At 38.1% G+C, this 16,503-nt stretch overlaps 1 long non-coding RNA gene across 6 annotated transcripts in view; it reads left to right on the forward strand.

Moving 5' to 3' along the window:
• The window catches only part of LOC143898175 (uncharacterized), a 127,505-nt gene extending 114,581 nt beyond the window's left edge, over positions 1 to 12,924 (forward strand). For 4 of the 6 annotated variants that reach the window (XR_013257131.1, XR_013257133.1, XR_013257134.1 and 1 more), the window contains one exon: positions 11,621 to 12,924. This is a non-coding gene — a long non-coding RNA (uncharacterized LOC143898175). Of the gene's footprint in view, positions 1 to 4,616; positions 4,774 to 11,620 lie in introns of those variants that run through there. The other 2 variants (XR_013257135.1, XR_013257130.1) reach the window with 2 other exon arrangements.
• The last annotated feature ends 3,579 nt before the right edge of the window (positions 12,925 to 16,503 follow it).

The raw sequence follows: 16,503 nt of genomic DNA on the forward strand, positions 1-16,503 counted from the left end.
CTCATTGGACTCGTTTTAGATTGATAGTTGATTCAGATTTTTTTTTAAATGTCAGCAACGTACTAATTATTTCAATAATTATTCTCGTAACGCTGATTTTCGCCAACGAATACAATACAATACATATCAGCCTTTTTTTAAATGACGAAAGATAATTGTACATTAATGTACTGGTGAGAGAATCGGTAATGGTAAAAACATCAGTAATGGTAATTTATAGAAAATTTTATAAAATTTATGGAAAAATATATCGTTTTTTTTATCGCCAATGAAGAAATTACAAATTCGGACGGTGAAAAGTGAAGATGTATCTTGCAAAACACATTGATAGTTAAGGCTTGGCAAACATCTTTCTTCTGTTTCCGATATTTGAAATGCGTCGAGATGGGCATGCATCGTAGAAGGGTGTACGTATAGGCATTGCATCTGGCATAGCATTCTGATCCTCGCGTAATGCGCGATGTGCTTCGGAAACGGCACGATACGGTTATGCAATACGTTTGCGTAAAGCCTCCAACCTCCGGCTTCGTTCCTCCGTTCTCCTTTTGGACGCGATCGACAGATGCTCCGAAAGATGCCGTCTTTTCTTATGTCACGGTATCAGTATATATTTCTCCATCCCGATTACACACAAATACTAGCAAAAAAAGCAGCGGAGGCAGCTTCGAAAAAATATAGAGTCAAGCTCCATCCGATCCCCATGTTACTGCCGTTCGAACGCTCTTCCCTATCGTGCGGAAAGGAGACGGCACGTTACGCGTTCGAGCTAATTCACCTGAGAAAATGCGACTCGCGTGAACGCACACGGAAGAGTGAGCTATCTAGAGCTTGGAATACGTATGGGAACTTGAATTCTGATATCCACTCGGTTCTGATTCTTTTCTGCGCGATAAGTTTTATCTAATTACTACACCTAATTAAGTGTAAATATTAGCCTCCTTAACGTCATTCATCTTGCTTTCGAATTCGATTTGTCTTCATCCGTCTTGAAACTGCTTATACATTTTCTAAGATCCGTGGCTCGAAGATAATTACAAGCGAAACGCGAATTGAACAGCTCGGTATATATACGAGGCTTATTATTTCCCGAACCTCTCGATCTATCGAAGCGAGAATTTCTTCCAATCTCGCGATTCTCGCAGCATTCACTCTCGGGAGCTAGCGAGCGAGGAGTATCCGGGCGCGTGGTCCTTCCCTAATGAAACCTTTCGAGGCAAGGATCAGGAAAGCGGTAAGAGACCGTATAAAAGTCCGGATCGTGCAGTCGAGTTCGATAACGAGGCCGGAGGAGCCAGCCGGGCTACGCGCTACGCTTACTTTCGAAGTCGTTCGGGGAGGCCGTTAACTCCGCACGCCTCCACCTAGAAGGGCGGAAAGACGTACCGAAAAAAAGAGAACTGTCTAAATGCACGCAAAAATGTCATAAGCCAGTGTATGCCGTAATAACCGTAGCGACCGCTGCTGTCGGCGAGAACAAGGTTTAGTGATGTTGGTGGTGGGTGGTTCGAAGGGGTAGGTCTTGAAAAGCCAGTTGAGTTCCACACGCACGTTATATTCAATAAAACCCAAATGTACCGCAAGAGACCCTTTTCCGCCTTCGCTCCCTAACTCAACCCATTAAGCTATTTTTACTCTTGTCGCCTATTTCCTTTGCCCTTTTCTTCCCGTCCTTTGCCTGTACTTTGCGCTCTCTCTCTCCTCCTCCTCACTCTCTCTTTCCCCTCTCTCTCTCTCTGGTATGTATATTCCAGTACACGTTAAGGAACGGCGGATCGTTCGTCGAAGTTTATTTTGCGTAAACGACAAAACTCACCCTTCACAATGGCGTAATATGCTTGGCATTCTTTTCTTCTCATGCATTCTTTTCTCTGTCGTCAGATCACGCTATGAAAGTCACCCGCAGGATAAAGATAATCTTCGTGATTACGAGCGTTCAACCAGCACCTTTCGTTTTCGATGTACGTTAATTAACTCGATCCTTCTTTTAACTATGATCGAAATAAACATTGCAGTAAAATGGTTATTAAGTGACCTCTGCATTTTAAACAAAATTTACAAGATTTTTGTATAAGTTACTAAAAAAAGGACTCGTATTATTGAAAGTAAACGTTTTTCTTTTAAAATCACTTGGTCAACCAACAAGATTGCAATAATAGTAAAATAACAATAATAAAACTGAAATTTTCTATATAATAACTATGTAGAATTAGCTGTTTGTATCCTACTGATGGCAATTTTTATTGTAGTTTATACCGTTATGTTTTTTCCATTATTTTGACGTCGAGAGTCAACAAACATCACTCGTATTGAAAAACATCGTTCGTATCGAACTGTATATGCACTTAGCGTACGATAAAGGAAAAACAATATTCGATGTCACGCGCGCATAAATTTGACTCTGCGAATAGCGCCTTTATGGTTGATCGTGTATCGTGCATTAATAATGCTCGCTTCTACACAGGTCGTCTCCAATATGCAGTAGCGATTTTCTGAAATAAAATATTAACAAAAGATAATGTGAAATATTTGTAAAATCGGTAATTACAAGAACGGTTGACAATGGATGAAATTTGAAATATTTACAGACAGGGAGAGGAGAGAGAGAGAGTGTTTTTACTACAAATTATTAACTACTATGATATACTATATACCGTAGTCAGATTCTTATTTTCACGCTATCGCCACTAAATCAGAAATGACAGGAGATCCGTATCGAGTCTCGTATTGCCGACGTCGGCATCGGCAGAGAGAACGATAAAGTACGTGAAACTCTATGGAGCGAGATGTTATTGGGTCGCGGCCACTTAATATGCAAATGCACCGTAACGGCAGGCAGGCTGTTGTCGCTCGTCCCCAACCTGGATCTAGACAAGCAACGCGACCAATACTTAAATTTACATTTACATTTAAAATTGTTCAAGGGTTGACAGCCGCCATCTTACTCGTTTACCTCCCATTTCACTTTTTTCTTTATTTTCTCTTTTTTTTCTATTCTCTACTGTTGAAGTAATACTTATCACCTTATTCAGCTGCATTTTACATTATTCTTTTGTTCAAAAATATCTCTAATCTATTGTTATTTAGGTAAAATATATAGATAATTTGTATATACAGATGAGAAAGGCTTGCCTAGCTGCAGGAATGTACACACACACGCACACACATTTATCTCCTTTGAAATTATATAATTTTAAGTGTAATTATATAGGGCTCTCATGATCTCCATTACTCATTGTTTTTGTTTTGTTTTTTCCTTTCCAGCATTTTTAACGATAATCTTTCAAAATGTACATCGAGAGTAAAGTCGACACGCGTGAGCACGAGTAAAGATGTTTGAATCAGTATAGCTAAAGATATTCTCATGCACCCTTTGATCTATCTACAGCGCGCATCAGTGTTGTCGTTTCAGTGACGCCCGGTTATTCGACATTCTTTCACCCTATTTTGCCGCTTCGCAGCCATCGCTCGCCACATCGTGTAACTGTTTGCTATAAACGGAGAGGCGCGTCCGGGAGCTTTGGTAGTCGTGCTTTTTGTGCAACGCTGAGGATTTACCCGCATCACGCATTACGAGACCCGATATCGCGATACACACACACACACACGCCATAATACCATCGGATCCGCTCGATGTCTATTGGTGATGGCATTGTTTGTGGCAGCACCGATCACGGCACCTAATGACTGAAAAAAAATCCAATTGCGTAGCAACTTGTTTTCTATCGACCCGTCTTTCATTACGTTATTTTTATGCTAATTTATTACAATTTTTCTTATTGTATTTTTTGTACTATACTTTTATTTTTGAGATACTTATATATTTCCAGAATAAATATAAGGTTTTATTCTACTGCTGTAAATCCATTAACTGTTTTCTATAGCAAGTTACATTTATTTCTACCAGAAAATATCTTCAGATACCGATTAATTTTTATATTACAAACTCATAATTATACAAACACATAAATAATTGAAGAGAAACAGGGATTTATTATTATTAAAGCGTATATTTTTCGATAGAATTATCGACAAAAAAGTTTATGTGTCAAATATATCTGATTATATAGCCAAATAGTCATTGAAAAATATCTCTCTGTGTGTGGATTGGGGGATATGCTATACGAACCGTTAGTATTCGAAATAATTATTTTGTCATATCACAATTTTTTGTTATGCGATAATTTTATTATTATACAAATGCACTGGCATGAAATGATAAATTTGATATTATTATTTCGAATAATAAGAAATGTTTGGTTTTAACTAATTTTTAAAATTTTTTATTTTTTAAATTAAAATGGAGCACTTATTTTAAGTGAAAAGTTAAATGTAAATAAAAATGTAAAATCAAATCAGCTTAAGAATTTTTTATATGATACAATTATTTTGCTTGTGAACAAATAATTGAATATGTTAAAGAGATTAGATAAGAAGTATATATTTGATATATTTACCATAAATACACGCGGGCGCGGCATATATGTATATATATATTTTTTTCTTTATTCTGATCGTTCTCTACTTAATATTGTTTTAATGTTTTTATTTATTTATAGCATTTCAATCAGTACACGCATATACAAACTGTAATATATTTTTTGTGACGTAACGAAACAAATATGACATATTCTAGATCTCAATCTCCCGCGATGCATTATCGTGCAGTGAAAATCTCAATCTCAAGTACATTGCCGATCATTGGAACCGATAACATCCCGGAAGTCGACGAATGTTCAGCGAATTGGCTCGCGGAGGAAATCGTGATGTTCGGCGGTGGGTATATGGAGTGCTTGCTCTTCCGCGGGAAACGATTTCACTCAGACCATAGAAGCAAGCTCAACACGGAACGATGCACTCGATACCGTCGCCTCTTTCCACCTTACACCCTCTCTGCTTCTCGCGTCGTGCGGCATTCTGCCCTTGTACTCGTTTTTGTTTCCGCTTCTGGTTTCGGTCCTGCTTTGGCCTCGACGCCGTTCTTGGAATGTTTGAACCCACAGTACGGCGGGTGAGAATAGAGGGTGTGTACCACATGCCCGAGGGGTTGGCGGGATTGCGAACACACCGCAACACAAATGAGTCGCCGCAATCGCTCCAAAACAGCTACAGTTTACTAGCCTTTCAATCGGTGTCAGTCTACAGAAAAGATAGAGTGTATTTACTTGAGGTTCAGGCAATTCCTTCAACACTTTCCAAGTTCGCGTATCGTGTTTGAAACAAGCAACATACGTTCATCAACTCGATGAGATCTTTAGATCTTTTCTCTCGTATATTTTTTAATAATTATTATAGCTATTGATATGATATTATAGCTATAGATGTGATACTGTAGCTATAACTGTATACGTCACCCGCTTAAGAAATGTTAGTCAATTTTAAATGATTATATTCGATACAAATCAGAAAAGTTACAAAATACGAACTTCTGAGAATACCAACTTAATAGATCAGTACCTATTTAAGATTGCATTTAATGTTTTTATTATATTTGAGACGCGTATCGCGAGTCGCTAATTGTTTATAAAATAACTCTCTTTTTTCTATTTCTTACTATCGATTCTTACTGCTCTTCTATTATAGGTACAGTTTAATGGGAAGGATAAAACGAAAGAGTCGACTTCCCCCCTCCCCGACTAATATCAGATCGCCCACGTGGAACTACCGTGGAAAATATTAATTTGTTGGTTAATATTGTTATGTATATCTAAAACGATAGCACATTTGTTATGAAATTGTACTCATCTCTTATTATTATAATTTGCACTTTTAATATCGATTATTTTTTGGATATATTTATGCAAATTTCTAATAAAGCTTCCTAAAGCTTTTAAATAAGATTATAAATAATTGGAATAATACGCTTAATTATTAATTTCTTTTTTCATCTCTACTTATCACAAATGACATTAGACAACTTTTGTTAATGATTTATATTTACATAAAATAATATCACGTATTCTTATGTTGGAAACTCATTCAATAGTCAGATAGGCAGTTTAACTATATGCTTCACTGATACCGGAAGCCTGAAATAATGGTTTTCCCGCGAAGAACGATCATTTAAATGAGAGTAATCACTAAATTTCGCCTCGATTAATTTTCAAAAATTCAAGCGCACGACTCTCCCTTTGCGAGGAAAGGGTTGTTGCCAATTTGAATATTTATAAGGTAAGGAGGCCTCACGAACTACCCGAGTAGCTTCGCAGATATCGCTAGTTTGGCCGTTCTTTGAATACATTAATGGAATTTGAGAAACTCACTGTTCGTCGAACGATATGCATTTCCTATCACTATTCGAGTCACGAATAATAATGATACGTAAAATGAACAAATAATACATATAATGGATTTATGTTCGACAAATAGTTGTCCGTTTGAAAGACTATTGTATTTGTTCCTGTTTTATACGTCGTTTTATATATAAATATATATTTGAATTCTCGATATTCAAAATATCATCTAATCGAGAAAACTTGAGCAAACGAGGAGCGATCAAGGTTGAAAATTCTCAACCTCTTATAAGGCAATTTGTTATTCCTTATTATTCCTCATTATTCCACACAGTGCCGCGTCACTTAATTCTATTCTGTGCGTGTAGATCTTGTCGGTGTGCGCGATCGCTCGAATCATATTTTTCTCGCATGATCCGTTGCATATTTTTGCATTAAAAAATCATCGGTTGGCGGTACACATTTCAATCCGCATAAAGCAATGCCACCATTTGGATATTTATCACGAAATTTGTAAAAAAAGGCGGTGGGAGATGCAATTTTAAATAGTAGCAATTATCGAGTGCATTCCGGCGTGCAACGTATGCGCATACGCGTATACGTAACAGACTGTTACAAATATCGTTCAGCGAGGATGCGGCATGAAGAGGGAAATAAACAAAAATATACTTGCTCGCACGTGTATCAGATTGTGTCGGCTAAAATATTGGATTGATACCGGAATTGCGTTAATTGTGCGCATTTGTGCGAAAATAAATCATGGATCTGGCATTCTGGCGGCACACGTAGCAAAATGCAGATGGGGCGTGCCATGTATCGCTAATTATTCCCGGAAATTCATGAGAATCGTCATCGGTGGTGGATTATTTCCAATTTTCTGACTTTAACACGCTCCGCTTGTTCAAACTTTATTCCCAAAATATTTTTGTGCATGTCTTTTCTTTGGATTTAATATTTCACAAAATATATCTCTAGAGTGAAACGACATTTTTATCGCCATGACGTTACAGACATACAATTTTGACGAATCGTATTTATAGAGTCAGATATCATGCTCACCTGAATATGTATTTATTCCGGACGATTTACTTTCATTTCTATAATGAAGTGGTAATCGATAACTAGGATTGTTTTTCTTTGCAATAACAAGTGACGAGTACCGCGAAATTCAGAGTAGGGCGCGGGCGCGGCGGCTGACGAAACCTCGCAATTTCTACTTTGCTCCGTGATATTCTTTGATGAGCGTGAGTTGAACCCCGTCGTCGCGCTTCCCTCGTGCCTCTCGTGCGTTCACCTTAAATTACGACACGACAGTCCGTCCCCTTCTCCTCTCTCATCGGATTAGGCATCGGGTAACCGATTGTAAATACGAGGGAGCCAGGATGCGGAAAAGGGGAATTGAAGTTTGCCGAGGTTGTAAGAGGAGACGCTGGTAAATATCTTCCTGCCTTCCTTCCACGGTTCCTTTCAGCAGTCACCGGTCGCCCTAATCCAACATCGCCGTTCCTATACGAACCGATTCGATCCGATTCGTTTGGCTGCAACTACGCCTGCGTAGTAGATGCCGAGAGCGCGGCATCTTATCGTCAATAGTTCTCCCTTGTGTTCCTCAGGATACTTGATTTAATAGGATAATCGTATTTTTGTTAATTCAGTATCGAACATTGCGAATAACGTCGATAACCGTCAAGAAACCGGATCTAATTAACTGTACGAACAAGTACGAACATCTTTTTTATAATTCGCGATGTCTTTTATAAGGAGTTATCATCAATTAATTAAAAGCTACTTTGCTTGTGTGTGAGAGCAACTCTTATATATTTATAATAATAATTGGGTTTCAAGGTGCGAATTGTTAGTGATACGCATGATAAAATTGCTTTCCGCAAATACTATGTATTCAAATGAGATACATATAAATACTCGGATTATTATAATTGTTTCTCTAACAATGCATTTGTAACAGCTTAGGTATATCGCGCTACGTTCTATGCGTATATGAGCTCGCTCGTGAAATTCATTATTTTAGATCTCGTGCGGCATACGTTTCCTGAAATTCCTTCTTCATCTTAGAGAACTAAGATGATCTTCGACGCACCATGCCGCAAATCCGCGAGTGCAAAGCGGGGAATCGTCCTGAGGACGCTCGCTAGCCGGTGACTGGTGAAAAGTAGACAGGATCGTAAAAGAGCCGACAGTCCGCGTCCGCGGCATATCGTCGCACGTTCTTTCTCGAATGACTGCTTCGGTTGCTCTCTCATAAGACGATTACGCGAAAGAAGTAAAAAAAGAATTAAAAATGTCAAGTTGAAAAGTGGAGTTCCGTGGCCTGCGCGGCGCAAGCGGTCGGTGGATGGCTAGAAGAGCATATTGAAAGAGGCATAAAGAAGGACGAGAGCCGAAGAAGGAAAAATCTCCGCGGGCGCAAGGGGGAAGAGGAACGAGAGAGCATCCTCGACGAGACAAGGCGAGTCGTTGAAGATTCGCCCCCGTTGCCTCCCTTTTCTTTCATCCCGTCGTCAGCCGTTTCTTCATTTTCCGTTACTCCTTGTACCAGCTCGCGACGGATCGCTCTTCGTCCCCGCGCGCTGCAAGGAGGGCACGAAAACAAGTCGGAAACTTGGCAGAAGCGGAGATAGAGAAACGGAGGCTCTGCCTGCGTTGGCTGCGTTGGCACACCGTTATACTCTTTGGTACCGACATCGCGGTTTGCCTTTACACATTTATTTTACTTCATTTTTCGCGGGATAAATGTCTTCGGGGCTTTGCCAGTCGGTTAGGAAAATGCTTTCATAATGTCCTCCTGTGCCGATCTCTCTCCTCGTCCCGCTTCACCTTGCCACGCTTCGCCGCGAGCCTTTAGTTTCTTTCTTATTCGCCCGCGCACGCGGAACAGAGGAATAAAATAACCCCTACCTGCGTTTGTTACGTCTACCGAGAGGAACTAATATTGTGGCTCTCGTCGCAGCTCAAAGCAAGTGGATATTCGGATGTAGCGCGTCGCGTCGATGTTATTAGCTGATAAAATAAACGATCTCAAGAGACGAACTTGTAACTTTTTACGGATTTTGTCAATCAAGGAGTCAACAAAAACGTAACTTGAAGAGATGCAACGAGAGATAAAGATATCGATAGAAATTCATTTATCGATTGTGTGAATAGTCATATTTTTATATTTCGCATATATCTTGAAAATGTACCAGAGTGGATTGTTAATATGAATTTAATTAATGTAAATTGTGAAACTCGGCTTATATGAATCATTACGAGACTCTTCGAAGACTCGCAAGTTTTTGATCCCAATTTTTACCGAATTTTTTTATCTTTTTTTCCCGGCAAGTAAAGAAGGAGAGATGGTTGATTCTGGCGGAACCAGACCGTTCTCTCGGTGGTAATTCGAAAGGAAGCTTTGGACGCTGCCGTCGCATCGTCGAGATTCGACTGATTGCGAGTCACGAGGGAGAAAAGAGTGCTCTATACTCTCCAAGTTTAACGATGTTGCTGGCCAAATCGGTGAAACGGTCCCAACATGACTTCTGTCCCGATCTTACGATTAGTCTCTTACCCGCGTCAAATCCTGTTTCTCGCTCGAGTCAGAAGTTTATTCTTCGAGTTCTCGCATCAAACGATATTAAGCCCAGAAAGTGTAATCTATTAGCGGAATATATCCTTGTGCTATAGTTATATCCATATAAATATTTAAAAATGTAAGTTTGAAAGTATTTGAAAGTATATTATTGTAAAAAGCTAGAATTATACACACACACACACACACACACACACACACACACACACACACACACACACACACACACACACATACACACATATGCACGTCAAAAGCATAAATATCATGGAAAACATATATATAACGGTTTACGTTATTATACATTATTTTTTATGTACATTTAAGGAATTTGCGTGCACATTTTTTTGTTGAACGTTTGAAACCCATTCAGTTCAGAAATTGCGACATCGGTTTCTCGATAATAATAACTTAAAAAAATTTTTACTGAAAATTTATATGCATTGACATTGCATAATCGAAAATTTACGTAGTATCAAATTCAACGATTTAACGCAAGGGAAATTAATGTTGATAATGTTTTATTGATGTTACGATAACATTATCGATAAAATAACATTTTCATGCAATTTGTGTAGCGGCGGCTTTATCCGGGATTTTGGTGTACCCAATTTTATTAATTGCATACGGTTATTAGCACGAGTTAGCGTCTCGTGCGTACAATCCCTGTTTCATGTATTAACTTTTTCCCCCTGTCATGCTTTCGTTATGTTTATTCGTTGAGGAAGACCTTTTTAATTAAATTGATATCGGTATGCCCTAAGATTATATGTATATTAATGAAAATGTTTAAAATGCTGTGCACTTAATTACTATAATATCGATAAATGTCCACGAGCACAATCAATCTCAAAACCTACCAAAAAATGATATTTTATGTTTCCGTTACTTTTTAATGCAATTCAGATATTAACAATAAGTATCATAAATACTCTTTCTGATATATATCTGATGCTCATAGTAATCTATTATATTATATTTTATTTTCTGTTTTATAAGTTATATATGTAATTTCATTATCGTAAATTATATATACCACTTTGATAAACACGTTTTGTTGAGAAATCTGTAAGTGCAAGTGTGTAACGCACAATTACTATTGGTAAAATATTATGCAAACGACGGATTTCATCTATTATTGTTATTACATTTGATTTTTTTCCATCGCGCATTGTGTCGATCATGAAGCTCTATCCGTAACGTGATTTTCGGAGGCGACACGGATATCGAAGTCAACTAATACTTGTCCACGACGCTACGTCCGGTCTCGTTAATTAAGCCGTGCAGAGGTTACAATGACGTATCGGAGATATGCAGCGTTTGAACTTTGATGAGAACGATGTCCGTATAGGGGTGGTTAATGCGGTGACACGCACTGGGACACCCCAGGAGGGAGTGGCCGAGCCCGGCCATCCTGGTCACTGCTCAGTCGATAATTACTTACCCCCGGCTTAATGCGGGGAGCTCATCAAACTGTGTGTGAAATATCGTTTTCGCGCGCGTATATGCCGTGTCGTCGACGCGGACGTAACGACGAGATACATATTACGAGGCTCGCAGCCAAAATGCATCATGCTCTCGCGTCCGATATTAACTTAAATCATTAATGTCGAAAGCATTGTGTTACAGCAAAACTTTGTGTAACCGTAGACGCCACAAACTTCCGACATACTTTTTTTTAGCGTTTTTTTATATGTTTTCTTCATTGGGAAGATATTCTATATCTTTTACGTGATGTATTTACCTACATTATTTTAACTTAACGCATTATTCTAATTTAATTATACTGTATTTTTTATTTCAGGTATCGATTAACAATCGTTCATGATTTCGTCATAATTTCTTCTGACACGTGAGTACAGATAAACCCTTCTTTACAATTTCGGATAAGAATGTACTGTTAAAAATAATACTAACAACAAAAAAGTGATAAATGTGAATAATTTATCGTGGAATAGTAACAATGTAAGTAATCGAAGAATCATTATTTAGCTTTACTTTAATATTATTCATATGCATCCATTAACAATGAATCACTTGGAAACCTTTTTTACGCACGAACGAATTTCAGATAGAAAAGAAAAGAAAATATTTCGAAAGTAATTTTACGAATAAGATGCACGAAATGCAAGATACAGTCAAATACAGTATTATAGGGCGATAGCTATATAGTGAGTGAAATTTTATTTACCGAGAATTGCTAACGGGGATTGGACTACACTCTTACCACTGTTTCGCAATGAAGGAAGACAACCTGCAACCTGCAACCTCCACAACCTTTTCCAATTACAGGCACGAGATTGTGTTGCGGTATAGTATTAGTCCGACCTAACCAGACCGCTTGGCTTTAAAAGTAACTGTGGAAATAATTAAGGAATTCGCAAATTAAAAATCTATCCTACCCAATACATATTGCGTCAAAGTTGCGGCAATCCTCTCACGATTTTCCGCCCTTTTTCCCCTTTTCATCTTATTATAAGATGTATTAAAAGTGCAATGGGAGAAAAAAATCTATCTGCCTACTGCGAAACTTATCGCATCTGTTTCATATCGAAAATTTGCATCTTTCATTGATAATTCAATTGTAACCACATACCTACCAATAAATTATTTGTTATTAACGATTTCTATAGCCTTTTGAAAATGATACGACGATCGATTCTTCTTATTTATAAAAAAAAATTGAGAGCAGTATTACTGCTTAATGTTGATGCAGCGATTCTTGTGAGATGGAATCCAAATTTGATGCGAACGAACCTCATGAAGAGAGATGAAATGGAGCGTTAAGCGATAGTAGCGCGATAAAATGAATTTTGTCATACTCTTCCGCGATCGCTTCGATTCCTATTCAAGGGGTCCTTATTCTCCCTCAGGAACGTAGAATCGTCTGCGTGGTCTTTGGAAGTCGGCTAAGTTTTATTGATCGAAGCTGCGTACGTGATCGGAATAAAAATCGCTGCACCTCGATCGCGCGCTCGCAGATCACTTTACAGATGTGTAAAAGCGACGATATAATGTAAAGCCTTTTTCTTGAACAAATTAAATGTCTTTGCATCAAAGAAATGCACTTTTGGTTTTAAAAAAATTGAAAATATGTGAATTTTTAAATCTAATTTATACGCTTTAAAGGAAATATTTTTTATTTAACAAAATTATCAGTTTTAGAAATGGATTTTATTTCTTATAAATAATTAAAATGTGCGATTTAATTTTTTCACGACGCACACAGTTTGTAAATCTAATAATTAAATTATTTATAGAAAACACAAGTGAGATTTTTATTCCTAATTATATATAATATATATGTAGGAATTGCAAAGAAAAAATTTATGTAGCTTATTAGTTCTACTATTATTTTTTATACTATTAATTTAATTCTTAAATAATGTCTCTTAAATTGCGTACAAACAGGGCTGTACAGGCTCACTATTTGGCAAATGTGCTTTTTAAAAAATGTGATCAAAATTTGAGTATAAAAGTTTGTAGAAAGATACCAGATCGACTCGCCGTGCTTTCTTCAACAGCAAACATGTCGCGATAAATTTTCCGATATCGTCAGGGGTGTGCTCGAGTTACGCACAACCGGTAAGGTCGTAATATCAATTAGTAAACACAATTACTGGCCAATTACCGTCGAACCGTCTGGCCAGCCGGTGGCCACGGTAGCCTTGATTGGTTGACTTCATGTTCTCTCTACGATGCATTTTGTTACAGCGTTCAAGGGACAGTCAAAATATTTTTTCTTTATACGCATCGAATATGTCTCGTGACCGTTCTGCAGGGCATTTTAATTTACAATATACAAGAGATAAAAAAAGTAAAGTTTTAAAATAAAAAGAGGCTAATTATTAAAAGATATTAATTCTTAAAAGATTTTAATAATGTCGGATATGTAATGTATATTCGGCGATATAATACAACACGTTCGTTGACCCTGGAATACCACACCTATTTTCTTGTCACGCGAATAAGTCCAGTGGTTTATGGTTTTCTTTTGCTATTATTCCATTCATACATTAGAACCTCAACTATTATTTTCATTCCGCAAATATACACATATAATAGTGATATATTAAAAAGATTATAAGTAACACAGCTACATACACATATATAAAATCAATCTCCAATCGCGCTTCGCAGAATTGATGTTAGACTTGATTATATATTTGACTACAAACATATCAAACAGCATTGTTAAAAGTTTAACGCTCAACAATTTTTTTGAAAGAAATAGAAACGAGACAAAAATCGAATGGCTATTAGGAGAAAGTAGGACGTAGGAATAGGTTTTGGCCCTATAATCGATTGTAATGCGATATTCAATTGCAAGCCCGCGCGTATCTCGTCTTAGGATTTAATTGCGCGTTTAATTTATTCCAGAAAAGCCGTTTTGGTGTTCCGTAAACGGGCGAGCGCGCGCGAGTTCACGGAAACGCGATTACTCGATTTCGTCGCGTTCTTATAATGAAGCGACGAGCCGACGACGAGTATTGCGTAAGCAGCCCGATTTTGCCGACCCCTTGAAATCGAAGAAGGCCGTAACTGTAACGGTGGCCGTTGTCTCCTCGATGCGTGCTTCGCTCACGGCTCGCTTTATTACACCGCTTCTCTCTGCCTTCACCGGCTTTCGTTCGACAGAGCGACGCCTCCTGTTCTATCCCCCAACCCCCATAATGTCGTCGTCGTCGTCCTCCGTCGTCCTCCTCTTTTCTTCCGCGACGCTATATCTCAAATCAATAGACACTTTTATGCAATATCGTCTTTCCAACGTAACACGGCGCTGCCGTCTTTAAATTCCACGGCCCTTTCATTTCTTAAAAAAAAAAAAAGAAGAAGAAAATGAGAGATTGCTGTTCGAAATGGCGAAACTTGTCACGATACTGTAGCTTCACCCTTGGCGATCATATATCGTCACCCGAATCTCATTTATATCATTGGTCCTCGTATGCTAAACAAGAACCTTCGTAAAGACAGAAACAGAAGAAGAAATATTTTCTTCTTTATATCGCGGCAAAATGAAATAATCGATCGATACACTATTATCCGTCCTAGAGTTTTTCCCCATTCTATTTATACGATCATTCATTCACGCCGCGTATATCATTGTGAAATATTCTTATCGGCCGGATATTAAGCAGACGGTGCGGTGGCATCCGGTTATCGTAGCGTTTTATACATCGCCCACGAGGATGTCAATTTTTCCGTTCGATCGAAAACGTGCCCATTCCAGCTATACGGGTGGTGCTGCTCGCTCCAGTTAAGAATGGAGAGGTCTCGGCAATTAATTTCCGCGGCGTTTCAGTTTACACGCCTGCCTCCATCTTCTTTTACATCGGGAGATTCCTTTCCTTCTTATCCTGACGGTTAAATGACATTTTTCTCAAATAGGCGAGCATACCGAATACCGTACATTTTTTCTAATATGTCTCTGTATTACTGTTAACAGGTGATATTTTATATATGCTGTGAACAGTAAATCGTGTAATGCGATGTAACATAATTATAATTATACAAGGTGATTGTGAGTTCGCGCAGACAGAAGTAAATGGCATTATCGAGAATTACGATTATAACGATTAACGTGAATGACGTTTATTGCGATAATTTTTGGGCTCACGCGTGATAATTTTCGGCTCTATTAGTTCTCTGATAAATATGCGTTGTCTTGCTCGTCCCCGGATACGATCGAGACACGTCCCAATCGTCGTTACCTATAAAACGCGCTAAAGCGCCCAACATCCACCATGTCGCTACTTTATAGTCACATCGAATTCCATTTCGTGTTCATTAAACGCATATTTGTGTTTCCGCCGTCGCTGCTTTCGCATGCCTCTTGCGATATATGTTATTAATTATGCGCGGTCGGTCGTCGATATGTCAGCCAATAGGGATGGATAAAGCCGGATTCGCGTCGCATAGATTTTACGCATACCAAAATGACTATTCACCATATTTGCAGCGGGAACAAATGCTCGGATAATATATATATATATATATATATATATATATATATATATATGTTTAGTTCAACTCTCATTTATCGTGAAAATATTTTGGTTTGGTTGTGGAAAGATTAACTTGTGTCACATAAAAAGACGTGCGCATAAGCGGCATAAGCTATACTTTTAGATCAGTGCGCGAAGATACAAAGTTTTCTCGTATGCGTTTGGTCCGTGGTAGTAATTAAGCTACGAGCTGCTCCGGATCATAACGTCAGCTATTTAATAACAATTACTATCCTGATAATCCTCGCAAACTCGTTGCGGCTACACAGGAGGAACCAGGGGATGCGAGGGGTTCGGAAAAAGTTGGAAAGGGGTGGTTAGACGTTACGAGGATTTACGAGCGGTCCTATTTCACGCGTCTAACCAGCTGCGAGGACTTGCTACTAGTGGGGTCAGCGAATGTAGAAGAGAACGACGAAGGGATGAAGGAGGATAGAGAATACGGAGGTTAGAATCAGGAAGTGTGAGTCGTCATATATATATATACAGGGTGTATCAGATTTATCTAAAATTGGCAATAATTTTTTTTATATAAATGTCAAGTACAATAACTATTATACAGTTGTAAGCAATTGAACGCGATAAATTCCTCGTTAAATTAAAAAAATTAGTAGATATTTGTATAATAAAATATTCTATTTTATATAATTTAAAAGTAAATTCTACATTTCTTGAATTTTAA

The sequence above is a fragment of the Temnothorax americanus genome, unplaced genomic scaffold (assembly GCF_048541705.1).
Source record: "Temnothorax americanus isolate GAGA-0224 unplaced genomic scaffold, ASM4854170v1 Scaffold22, whole genome shotgun sequence".
NCBI lineage: Eukaryota > Metazoa > Arthropoda > Insecta > Hymenoptera > Formicidae > Temnothorax > Temnothorax americanus.